Source organism: Ambystoma mexicanum, chromosome 12 (assembly GCF_040938575.1).
Source record: "Ambystoma mexicanum isolate Mex_15411 chromosome 12, UKY_AmexF1_1, whole genome shotgun sequence".
NCBI classification, from domain to species: domain Eukaryota; kingdom Metazoa; phylum Chordata; class Amphibia; order Caudata; family Ambystomatidae; genus Ambystoma; species Ambystoma mexicanum.
In genome coordinates this window covers 1,106,431,725-1,106,444,719 of record NC_090936.1, presented here as the reverse complement: position 1 = coordinate 1,106,444,719, position 12,995 = coordinate 1,106,431,725, and positions in this window count along the sequence as shown.

The following is a 12,995-nucleotide window of genomic DNA, read 5'->3' as shown; positions in this document are numbered from 1 at the left end:
TTGAACAGTGCTGCTCGAGTCTCGTCTGGTTCCAGGTTGCGTTTAGTTCCAGGAGTGCGGAGTCCAGGAATCCGGGTGTCTGGGAAAAGCTAGTAATGCTCGGGATCAGGAAGGGGGAAAGGGTCAGGAGCGGGTTATAGCACTTGGACAAAGGAAACAATACCGTGAGCTACGAACACATGTCTGAGGCTACTCTGCAATAGGATTGAGACGCGCAGAGCCGCAGAAGGCGTGGTCTATAAATAGATCACGCCGCATTCAGCGCATGGAGCGAGCAAGGGCTTCAGCTCTGGACGGCCATGTTGGAAGTAGTACGGAATGTAAGCCCCGTTGAGACAAGAACCAGGAGGTCCAAAAGGGGCGTGATCTGAAGTTCATGACAGCATGCCTTCTCCAAAGGACTTTTCCTCCAGGTTTTCCCGGGTGTATTAGGTGAAATCTTCTGAGCAACCGAGGAGCCTTGATATTTGAAACAGGTTCCCAGGTCCTTTGCTAGGAGGATATACTTTCCACTCCACTAGGTATTGAAGATGGCCCCGCTTATACCTGGAGTCACAAATCCGGGACACCTCATATTCCAGTTGGTTGTCAGCCAGTAGAGGAGGAGGTCTATTAGATTTTCGAGAGGATTGGATGTAGGGCTTCAATAAGGATGTGTGAAAAACTGGATGAATTATTTTCCAGGAGTCAGGTAGCTTGATTCAATATGAGACAGGATTGATAATCTCCTTGATGGGAAATGGACCATAGCAGCGGGGAACCAGCTTGTTTGGTCGCAAGTGTCAGGGGAGTAGTTTTGATGACAACCACACTCGGTCACCGACCGTATAGGAAGGGCCTGGTCTTCTCTTGGAATCCGCATACCTCTTGGTCTGTAATCTGGCTTTCTCTAAGTGTTCTTTAGCATCCCGGTGAATATTGATAAGAGTTTGGATCTAGGAGTCAACAGTAGGTACTGGTGTAGGGTAAGGAAGAACCGAGGGTAAAACCGATGGATGGAACCCCTGACTACAATGAAAAGGGCTGGTCTGTAGCGCTGAGTGTTCGGAGTTGTTGTAAACGAATTCCGCAACGGGTATCAGGAGAGACCAGTCATCCTGGACCTTGGTGGCGAAACAGTGGCGATATTGTTCCAGGGTCTGATTTGCACGTTCTGTGGCTCCATTGGTTTGGGGGTGATATCCTGAAGAGAGGGCACGTTGGATTCCTAATACCCGACAGAGGTGTTTCCAGAATTGTGAAATGTATTGGGGACCCCGGTCGGATATGATCTTGGAAGGAAGCCCATGTAGTCGGAATATGTGTTCCAGAAATATTCCAGCTAGCTCTGAAGAGGAGGGTAGTTTCATCAGTGGCGTAAAATGGGCCATATGGGTAAACAAATCTATGGTGACCATGATGGTAGCATAACCTCATGAAGGTGGTAACTCCACTATGAAGTCTGTAGCGATGATTTCCCATGGTTTAGAGGGTAGAGTGGGCTGCAGAAGAAGACCCGCCGGTCTTTTGTTATCATGTTTATTTTGGGCACAGGTTATACAAGCCTGGATGTATTGCTGTATGTCAGACTTCATTTTAGGCCACCAGAACTGTCTCTGTATAAGACGGAGGGTGTTGGTGATACCTCGGTGCCCGGAATGGAGTGTGTCATGACAAAGGTTTATTATTTTTTGCTGTAACTTCCGTGTAGGAATGAGTAGTGCATTGTCCTTGAATAAGTAGCCTTCCTTGGCTCTTAATTTCCAATGATTTCTTGTTGAAATGTCCTTCCATATTTCCGAGGATTGGGTTTGCGATCGGACTTCTTCCAAGAGATCGACAGCTTGGCCTACGAAGATCGTGGGAGAAAACATTTTAGGAAATGCCTTATCTTCAATGGTCACGTAGTCAGGATGGCGAGACAAGGCGTCAGCGATCAGGTTCTGTGATCCAGGGACATGAGTAATGTGGGACTGATACTGGGCAAAAAAGTAGGCCCAACGTGCCTGACGACTGTTCCTGCACTCCAGTGACTGTAGAATCTGAAGGTTTTGATGATCAGTACGGACTTGGACAGCATGTCTGGCTCCCAGAAGTAGGTGTCGCCATTCAGTGAAGGCTTGGCGAATGGCTAAGAGTTCCTTTTCCAGGACGGAGTAGTGTGTTTCACTCGGAGTTAAGGTTCTTGAAAGATAAGCAACGGGGTGTTCTAAATCGTCCTCCATTTTCTGCTTCAACACTTCTCCTATAGCGTAATTAGAGGCATCCGTTTCCACTAAAAAGGGTCGACTTGTATTGGGTTGAGCCAAAATGGGAGCTTGTGTGAACTCAGTCTTCAAATGCTGGAATGCAGTTTCTTGTAATGTTGACCAGACAAATGGGGTATCCTTCTTTAGCAGAGCCACTATAGGTTGTACAATCTCGGAAAAGGTGGCTATGAACTTTCGGTAGAAATTGGTTAGTCCTAGGAAGGATTGGATTTGTTTCACGGACGTGGGAGTAGGCCAGGCGAGAATGGCCTTTACTTTTGAAGGGTCCATGCCAATCCCCTCTGGACTAAGGATAAATCCCAGATAGTGCACAGAGTTAACGTGAAACAAACATTTTTCAGGTTTGGCTAAGAGGTGATGTTCCCTGAGTCTTCGTAGAACTGCCTTAACATGTCCTTCATGCTTCAGAGGGTCCTTGGAAAAAATCAATATGTCGTCCAGATAGACAATGATGAAGAGAAACAACATATCAGAGAACACCCTATCCATAAACGTTGGAATACTGCTGGGGCATTGGCTAGTCCAAAGGGCATGACCAGCTACTCGTAGTGGCCAAAGGGTGTTCCAAAGGCGGGTGTTCCACTCGTCTCCTTCCGGGATACGGATCAAATGGCAGGCACCCCTGAGATCCAATTTGGTGAATATTACTGCACCCCTGATTGCCTCCAGGATATCCGATATCAAGGGTAGTGGGTATCGGTCCTTAAGAGTGCATTGATTTAGGCCACGATAATCGAGGCAAGGTCTAAGTTCCTGGGTGTCTTTCTTAGGAACAAAGAACAAAGATGCGCCTGCTGGTGACTTTGAAGGTCTTATGGTACCGTTTTCAAGGTTTGTATCCAGATATTCTTTGAGGGCCTTTTTCTCAGGTTCAGAAAGGATAAACATCCTACCGAAAGGGATCACTGCCGAGGGTTCCGTTTCAATTGCGCAGTCTTCGGGTCTGTGTGGAGGTAAAGCCTGGACTATGGCAGTGGAAAAGACATCGGCAAATCCTTGGTAGGCTTCCGGGACCTGTACTATATTGGAAACCATGAGTGGGGTTTCTTGCTCCCTAGGTGGTTCCTCAGGGGTGTTAAAGGAAGCTCCAGTGATAGACAATGGGACATACAAAACTCCGAGCCTATGAATAATGATCCTGCTGTCCAGTTTATATACGGATTGTGTTTTTGTAACCAGGGCATACCCAATACCATGGGGTAGTGGGCAGACTTAATGATATCGAATTTGATTAGCTCTTGATGGTGGTTTATTGAGAGCTGGATTTCCTTGGTCTGTAGGCTTATGGGCCCTGAACTAAGGGGTCTTCCATCGATTGCTTCCACAGGCTGCATGGTGCTTCGTGCCTCATATGGGATTTGATGACTGACAACCCATTCCTGATCTATGAAGGTTCCCATAGCTCCACAGTCAACCAAGGCCAGAATGGGGCAGATCTTACTCTTCGAGGGTGAAAGAATGCCTGGAGAATAACCAATCTGTTTTGTCCAGGAGAGTTCAAGGATGGAATTGATGTGGAGCAAACATCTCTCTCCCGAATCTCTGCTCCATTTAAGATCGGGAGCTGGCGTTTCCCGAACGCCAAGGAGGTGCCAGAGGACATTCCCTGACCAAATGTTTGTCTGAAGCACAACATACACAAACCCATATGGATCCTTCTCAACCTTTCTTGAGGTGATATGAGTCCACGAAAGGCTACAATTTGCATGGGCTCAGGTTCTGGGGCTGGACTTGGGTTTGCGTCCGTTCTGGCTGTGCTCTCAAAGGACGTCTTGGGTGGGTTTCCCTTGGATTTCTTCCTTTCAGCCTTCCCTTCCTGGATGCGAAAGTCTATTTGCAAGGCCAGGTCCATTAGTGCTTGGAATGAATTTGGTCGGGCCACCCTGGCCAGTTTATCCTTGATCTCATCGTTCAGGCCTCTCCTGAACAGGGTAAAACTAGCCTCAGAGGACCAGTCTGCTTCCTTAGCCAATTGTTTAAATCTGGTCACATAAGTGAGCATATCTTGGGAGCCCTGTTGAAAGTTCAGCAAGCGTTCTTGGGCAGTATAAACCTGCTCCGGACAGTCAAACATGCCTTTAAAGGCCTGTATGAATCCATCATAGTCGTCTAGGAGGGCATCGCCGGAGTTAACAATGGGTGTTGCCCAAGTTAAGGCGTTGCCGGAAAGGTGGGATATGATGAAACCCTCCTTAGCCGTAGGAGTCGAGAAATAATAGGGCTTAAAGGTAAAGTGGACCAGCCATGAATCCAGGAATCTGCAAAGTGTTTTTGCCGAACCATCATACTTGTCAACAATACCGCCCAATAGGGCACCCTCCTTTGTAGAAGAATCCCAGGATAAGACCAATTGTTTGAGCGCAGCATTTTCCGCCTTAAGATTTTGGACCTCGGTTGAAAATTCTTGCATGCGTCGCATTATGTCCTGCACAGCGGCTTGCATCTTGTTTTTAGGTTCGATCGGCTGGCGTCTCAAACTGTCAAGGAGATCCCCCCATCTCACCCAGGTCCGGTGTTTGCCGGTGTCTTCGATCGCTGCCTTCTTGCGAACACTCCTGGTCTTGAACAGCGCTGCTCGAGTCTCGTCTGGTTCCAGGTTGCGTTTTGTTCCGGGAGCACGGAGTCCAGGAATCCGGGAGACTGGGAAAAGCTAGTAATGCTCGGGATCAGGAAGGGGGAAAGGGTCAGGAGTGGGTAATAGCACTGGGACAAAGGAAACAATACCACAAGCTACGAACACACGTCTGAGGCTACTCTGCAATAGCATTGAGACGCGCAGAGCCACGGAAGGCGTGGTCTATAAATAGATCACGCCGCGGTCAGCGCATGGAGCGAGCAAGGGCTTCAGCTCTGGACGGCCATGTTGGAAGTAGTACGGAATGTAAGCCCTGTTGAGACAAGGACCAGGAGGTCCAAAAGGGGCGTGATCTGAAGTTCATGACACTTCTGTGCTGTACCTCTCAAGTTTGGGGGACGGGCCCTGAAGACTGTATGTAGCTAACCACTTCTGGTCTCTACCACTCGATTGTGGGAGATGGGCCCTGAAGACTTTATGGAGCTAACCACTTCTGGTCTTGACTGCTCAAGTGTGGGGATGAGCCCTAAAGGCTGGATGTAGCTGCCTGCTTCTGGTCTCTACCGTGCAAGTGTGAGGGATGGCCCTGTAGGCTCTATCTAGGTAACCGCTTCTGGTCTCTACCTCTCGAGTGTGGGAGATGGGCCCGGAAGACTGTATGCAACTGCCCATTTCTGGTCTCTACTGCTAGAGTGTGGGGGTTGAGCTCTGTAGACTATGGGCCTCATTATAAGTGTGCCAGTCTGGAAACAACGGTGCCGGTAAGCTTACCGGCAAAGTTGCTTCCAGACCGGCACACTACAACTCTGCCGGGCTGCTCTGCATGCAGTCTATTCACTATGTATAACCAGCTTCTATGGTGTTTGTCCGTCATCTTTTATGATGTGCGAACGTGTTAGAGTTGGAAAAGAAGTAGAGTGTTTGACTATCCTACTGGGTAGGATGGGGAAAAGGTGTTATAAGAAGGGGGAACCACGCCTAACCCATCAGTGTCCCACTTCCACTCCCTGAGGACCCCCATCCAGGTGATCCTCCCTCTCTAGTCCACCCCCAGGAACTGGATCCAATTGCAATGGCAGTGTCCTGTCAACCTGGATGATAGGACCCCAGGGATTTGTACGTGAGACACCTTCAGGTTTCTCACACTTGCTAACCATTACGCAAAAGCACTGGAAACTGCAGTGGACTTGGTCACACTACTGGCACCACACAATGCAAAGCACTCTCCCCTGCTAACTTCTGGCTTACAGAGAACCTCCAATGCCTGAGAGCCAAGAAATGCCAGGCTGAAGCAGTCTGGAATAAACACCAAAACAATGCCCTTATGACCCATTCAAATCGACAGCTAGATCCTACAAACTACCTATAACCCAAGCTAAGGTTACCTCTTACAATGCATTGTAAAGGCTAACTCAAATACTAAAGAGCTATTCATCGTCCTTAAAGAAATGGAAGCCCCTACTCTGGTTCGACAAGCATCACCATGGTGCTCAAGACAAGAGGCCCTGTTAAAGAAAATGGCCACATTGCAAGACAAAATTACTGCCAAGCAATCCACCAGCAAAACCCACTTTTCCACACCACCCCCTGCCCACGAAGCGCAAGCGATCCTTCTACTTTCACTATGTCACAGAAAAGAAAGTGGGCTTCATCCTTGCTACGCTCAAACCATCCAGGTGTAAAGGGGACATATGCCCTGTGTTACACCTTTCCAGCGTTGGTCCATGCTTTACAGGAGACGGGGGCGCAGAGCTATACTCTTTTCTACAATATGGAGGGCTGCAGAACCCGGCAGTACGTGCCTTAGCAGTCTAGTTTATCCACGCTGTTAGCGAACGTCGGTAGCGAGACACGTGACCCTATTAAAGGATCTTCAACACTTTCCTCGAAGCGTCGCTACTGTTTACAGAGACGCTCCGTAAGTTCGAACCTGGGGTCATTCCTACTCTGATTTAACCTGCTGCCTTTCTTTACTACACTCACCCTCTTGTCTCTCTCTCTTATCCCAGGGTTTCTTAATCGGGCAATCCCTTTCATTTCCGTCCGAGTCAACAGGCACATCCGAGTTCATCGGTGTCATCCGATCCCCTTCACTCATACAAACGGACGGATGACTGAAGGACTTATATCCCCTCTCATACAGTGAGTCTCCCGTCCTATGATCCTCGTTTCTCTTTTCTATTCCCTATTTCACCGGTACCGTTTTACAGGAACCTGCAAAACTGTCGGAGTTCAGGTACATAGGCAGAATTATACCTTGTGCTCCTCATCTTCCAGTCTAAGGCCAGACAGTGTTGGAATCTCGTAAGGAATTCCCTTTCCTCTGCATTCTTTGCTTCCACCCTCTCATTCTCATATGCAATTTACCTGTCCTTTCTTATTCCAGTAGAAACTGAGCCTTTGCCAGCAAGGATTCCTTACGTGAAGAAACACCAGGCACCCGACAAGCTTCATCTACTTCTTCCAGGGTTTTGTTCCCCAGAGGGTTTCCCTGGGGTTCATGCCTCTTCCCCATTGGCATTTCAGTCTTGGTGGGAGGTGCAGGATCCTCCGGGAGGCTCTTGCCATCTGCAGTTGCTGCTTCCGTGTGGACTATCCGACCAGGTTAGTGTAATTGCCTGTAAGGGGTTTGTCCATCGACAATATCAGTTTTCATTAACAGTTAACAGTTAGCAGTTAGCAACGCCATTTAGCTGGTTGTGATTGTGAGCATGAAGCAGCAAATGCAGCAGCTCATGGCAGCGATGCAATCTATGACTTTAGAGATGCAGGCTATCAAACATGATAATGCACAGTTAAAGCAACAGTTTGCCCGTGCATTCTCCGAAACCCCTCCTGTCGCCTTGCCTACTGGCAAGTATGACAGAGATCCACATAAACTGAAGGAATTCCTGGTCAGCTGTATTGTCCAATTCACCTTTAAGGCCCGCTTTTTCCCAACAGATAAAGATAAAGTAGGCTTTCTGATATCTCATCTTACTGGTCCTGCCCTTGCTTGGGCTACCCCTTTAGTCACATCAGAGAACGCCATCTTAGAGTCCTACCCAGCCTTTTCTAATAGCCTCAAGTCTATATTTAGCCGTCAAGAGATTTTGGTCTCCACACAGGAAAGACTCTTGGACCTTAAACAAGGAAATAAGGACCTAATGACCTATATCACCCATTTCAAACAATTGTCCTCTGAACTTGGGTGGCCTGATGACGGATTGCTGACCCTCTTTCGCCGGGAACTTAATGAGGAGCTAAAGGATGAGGTATCAAACGTTTCACGACCAACCAACTTGGCAGAGATGATAACCTTAACTATGCAAATCAATTACCTTCTGCAAGAGCGATCACTAGAAAAGAAAAGGGGAAAAGGACGTCGTTCTAATATTGATCCGATTCCAATTCCCGGTAGATCTAGCGCAGCGGAAGAACCTATGCAGATAGGCTCCATTAGGGGACCCTTATATGCAACCGAAAGAGAAAGAAGAAAATCGTTAGGACTGTGTATGTACTGTAGATCCTCTTCCCATGTGTTACGAGACTGTCCCATAGTTCCTCCCCATAAATCCAGACCCCATCAGTCGGGAAATGACAAATCCCTGCCGTAAGGTGAACCACAGTAGGAGATCAACTTCAGGGTTCCCCTATCAGAATCGAATCATCTCTTGAACCATCTTCTAACCAGCAATCTATGATCGTTCTTTCCGTGACTATTATCTTGCCAGACCAAACTATACAAGGGATTCCTACATTACTGGATTGTGGAGCGGCAGGGAACTTCGTGGACGATCAATGGGCAGCAAACAATGGGTTGGCTAGAATAGCCAAGACATTTACCACCCCCACTCAGGGATTAGACTGTTCCCCTTTGAGTTCAGGGCCTATTTGGGAACAAACTAAACCAGTGACTTGTTTGTTAGCCTCTCACCAAGAAACATTAGTTTTTGACCTAATCAGAGCCGCCCATTTTCCTGTCATTTTGGGGCTACCATGGTTACGCCTTTATAATCCATTTATAAATTGGAAGGCCGGTACCCTTTTTTTGGACTCTGAGTATTGTGTCTCCCACTGCCTATCCCAGCAATCTGTAGGTCTTCATCTTCCCTCTGTGGCCACTGATACCCATGCTGTGCCCTACATAGGCCAGTTAGGTGTGGTTTCTGAATCTCAGCAACAGTATCATAGAGTCTTTTCAACACCACAGTATCTCTCACTTCCTCCCCTTCGCAGAGACGACTGTCAGATAGACCTCATACTCAATCAACCTATACCGTTTGGATGGATGTACTTCCTTTCCCAACAAGAGAAGAGTGCTCTGAAAGAATACTTCCAAGCTAATCTCCAGAATGGTTTGATTACTGAGTCTAAATCTCCGGCTGGAGCCTCATTATTCTTTATACCTAAAAAGGACACTGAGGAACTACGATCATGCATCGATTATAAGGGATCAACAAAATTACCATACCCGACAAATATCTTATGCCATTGATAAAAGATTTACTAGAAGCTGTGCGGGGAGCTTCTTATTACACTAAATTGGATCTTCACGTGGCGTATCATCTTATCAGAATGCACCCGGTGACGAATGGAAGACTGCCTTTCGTACCCAGTTTGGTCACTTTCAGTATCAAGTAATGCCATTCGGCCTGGTGAATGCTCCTGCGGTGTTCCAACGATTTATGGACCATTTGTTTTCTGACCTCCTTCTCCATTTTGTCATCGTTTATTTAGATGATATTCTGATTTCTCGACAAATTTGGAGGAACACATCGAGCATGTTAACATCGTCCTAAATCGCCTTCAAGACAATCAGTTATACTGTAAGGCGGAGAAATGTGAATTTCACCAAACGCAAATCACGTACCGCAGATTCGTTCTTTCCGACAAGGGAATCTCCATGGATCCCAGAAAAGTGTCTGCCGTCTTAGATTGGCCATCCCCAACCACAATTAAAGAAATTCAAAGATTTCTTGGGTTTGTGAATATTTATCGCAAGTTCATTCCCTGTTACTCTGAAACAATCCTTCCCATCACTCGGTTACTGAAGAAAGATACAGTGTTTTCTTGGGATTCGCCAGCGCAACAAGCCTTCGAGACTTTAAAAAGGATGTTCACCTCCGCCTCTATTTTGCTCCATCCTGACCAATCGTGTCCATTTATTGTGGAAACCGATGCCTCTCAACATGCGTTGGGAGCCGTTCTTCTACAAAGAACTGAACAAGGAGAAGACAGACCTGTAGCATATTTGTCAAAGACTTTCACCCCCTCTGAAGAACATTACTCTGTTCTGGAGAAAGAATTACTGGCGATTAAAAGGGCCTTTGAAGAATGGAGGCATCTCCTAGGATCACCTTTCTCAATAGAAGTCCGCACAGATCATCAGAACCTAAAGGCCTTACAACATGCACAAACTACTGATAGCAGGCAAGCGAGATGGGCTCATTTCTTTTTACCTTATCAGATTGAATTCACTTTCTTGCCAGGGAATCAAAATCTGAGGGTGTATGACCTGTCTCAGAAGAGACCTCACACCTCTCATTTCTGTTCTGAGAAAATGTTCCCCCAACCAACATTTATAGCTGTTGTTTCCGATTTCCAACAAATTCTCAAACAAGAAACTATCAGAAATCAACGTTTGTGCGAGGAGCTTGCGGTGACTCATCACCTTAGTAAGAATCAAGAATTATACTTTCATGCGGAACAAGTTCTGATTCCCTCGGCTTCCCTGCAAACAGAAGTTCTTCAGATGTGTCAGGATTCTAAAGCTGCCGGACATAGGGGGGTTCAGACCACTCTAGAACTCGTGAAGAGACATTTTTGGTGGCCCACTGTTCATATTGATGTTCAGGATTATGTCAGTGCATGCACAACGTGTATTCAGTCCAAATCCTCCCGAGCCTCTCCTTTCGGGCTACTCACCCGTATGCCTATACCTGAAAGACCTTGGCAAATGATATCTACGGATTGCATAGTGGATCTTCCTCCTTCCTCTCAATACACGACCATTATGGTCACCATAGACTACTTGACAAAGCTAGCACATTTCACTCCTTTAGTCAAAATTCCCAGAGCTGCTCAAATGGCTTCATTGTTCCTATCTGAAGTATTTTCTCGTCATGGTCTACCCGAGGTCATAGTATCAGATCGAGGACCTCAATATACCTCACAGTTTTGGAAGAGAATATGTCACATTCTCGGCATTAAGAGGGCCCTTACCTCAGGATACCATCCCCAGACCAACGGGCAGACTGAAAGCCTCAACCAGACTCTGGAAGGCTACCTACGCTGTTTTGTGTCCGCAGCTCAAGATGATTGGAAGGACCTGTTACCATTCGCTGAATTTGCTTACAATAATGCTAAACACTCTTCTCTCAAGACTAGTCCCTTCTACTGCTCATATGGATACCATCCATCCTTTGTACCTACTGTCTCAGCAACTTCCTCTCATTTCCCAGGTGCCGATGGTCTCGTAGCGGACATTCAGACAGGACACCATCTCGCCCGATTAGATCTCCAAGCGGCCCAAGACCGAGCCAAACTGTATGCGGACAAACATCGCCGGGCGATGCCAAGGTTGAGTGTGGGGAACTATGTCTGGTTGTCCTCACGATTCCTTCCGAAACGTTTGGTTCCTTCCAAATTGTCTCCTCGGTTTTATGGTCTGTTCAAAATATTATCCATTATAGGATCTGCCGCAGTTCGGTTGGCCCTGCCACCCTCCTGGTCCAGGATTCATCCGGTTTTTCACTTTTCCCAATTGAAGCTAGCCATCAGGGATCGGTACTTACGCTCTGCCAAACCGAAACCTCCCCTGGTAGTTCCTAATTCTGGGACTGAATACGAAGTGGCCAACATTTGCAACTCACGTTATCATAGAGGTCGTCTCCAATTTCTCATCGACTGGAAGGGTTATTCTCCCGTGGAAAGGACTTGGGAACCTGCCTCTGGTGTCCACAATCCCCTCTTGGTGCGACAATGTTTTCGGTTACACCCGTGGAAGCTGGGTTCTCCACCCAGGAGGAGGGGGCATACTGTTACACCTTTCCAACGTTAGTCCATGCTTTACAGGAGACGTGGGCGCAGAGCTATACTCCTTTCTACAATACGGAGGGCTGCAGAACCCGGCAGTACGTGCCTTAGCAGTCTAGTTTATCCACGCTATCAGCGAACGTCGGTAGTGAGTCACGTGACCCTATTAAAGGATCTTCAACACTCTCCTCGAAGCGTTGCTACTGTTTACAGTGACGCTCCGTAAGTTTGAACCTAGGGTCATTCCTACTCTGATTTAACCTTCTGCCTTTCTTTACTACACTCACCCTCTTGTCTCTCTCTCTTATCCCAGGGTTTCTTAATCGGGCAATCCCTTTCATTTCCGTCCGAGTCAACAGGCACATCCGAGTTCATCTGTGTCATCCGATCCCCTTCACTCATACAAACGGACGGATGACTGCAGGACTTATATCCCCTCTCATACAGTGAGTCTCCCGTCCTATGATCCTCGTTTCTCTTTTCTATTCCCTATTTCACCGGTACCGTTTTACAGGAACCTGCAAAACTGTCGGAGTTCAGGTATATAGGCAGAATTCTACCTTGTGCTCCTCATCTTCCAGTCTAAGGCCAGAGAGTGTTGGAATCTCGTAAGGAATTCCCTTTCCTCTGCATTCTTTGCTTCCACACTCTCATTCTCATACGCAACTTACCTGTCCTTTCTTATTCCAGTAGAAACGGAGCCTCTGCCAGCAAGGATTCCTTACGTGAAGAAACACCAGGCACCAGAGAAGCTTCATCTACTTCTTCCAGGGTTTTTTTCCCCAGAGGGTTTCCCTGGGGTTCATGCCTCTTCCCCATTGGCATTTCAGTCTCGGTGGGAGGTGCAGGATCCTCCGGGAGGCTCTTGCCATCTGCAGTTGATGCTTCCGTGTCGACCATCCGACCAGGTTAGTGTAATTGCCTGTAAGGGGTTTGTCCATCGACAATATCAGTTTTCATTAACAGTTAACAGTTAACACCCTGCCCCTGTGATCAAAGAGTGCTCAGAAGCCCTCATTCCCTTCATCACCAGCTTCATTAATACCTCCTTCCTCGCAAGTACGGTCCCTGTTGCACTGAAGGAATCATGGATCCTCCCCCTCCTAAAAAATAATTCGCTAGACCCGACTACACCCACCAACCATCACCCCATC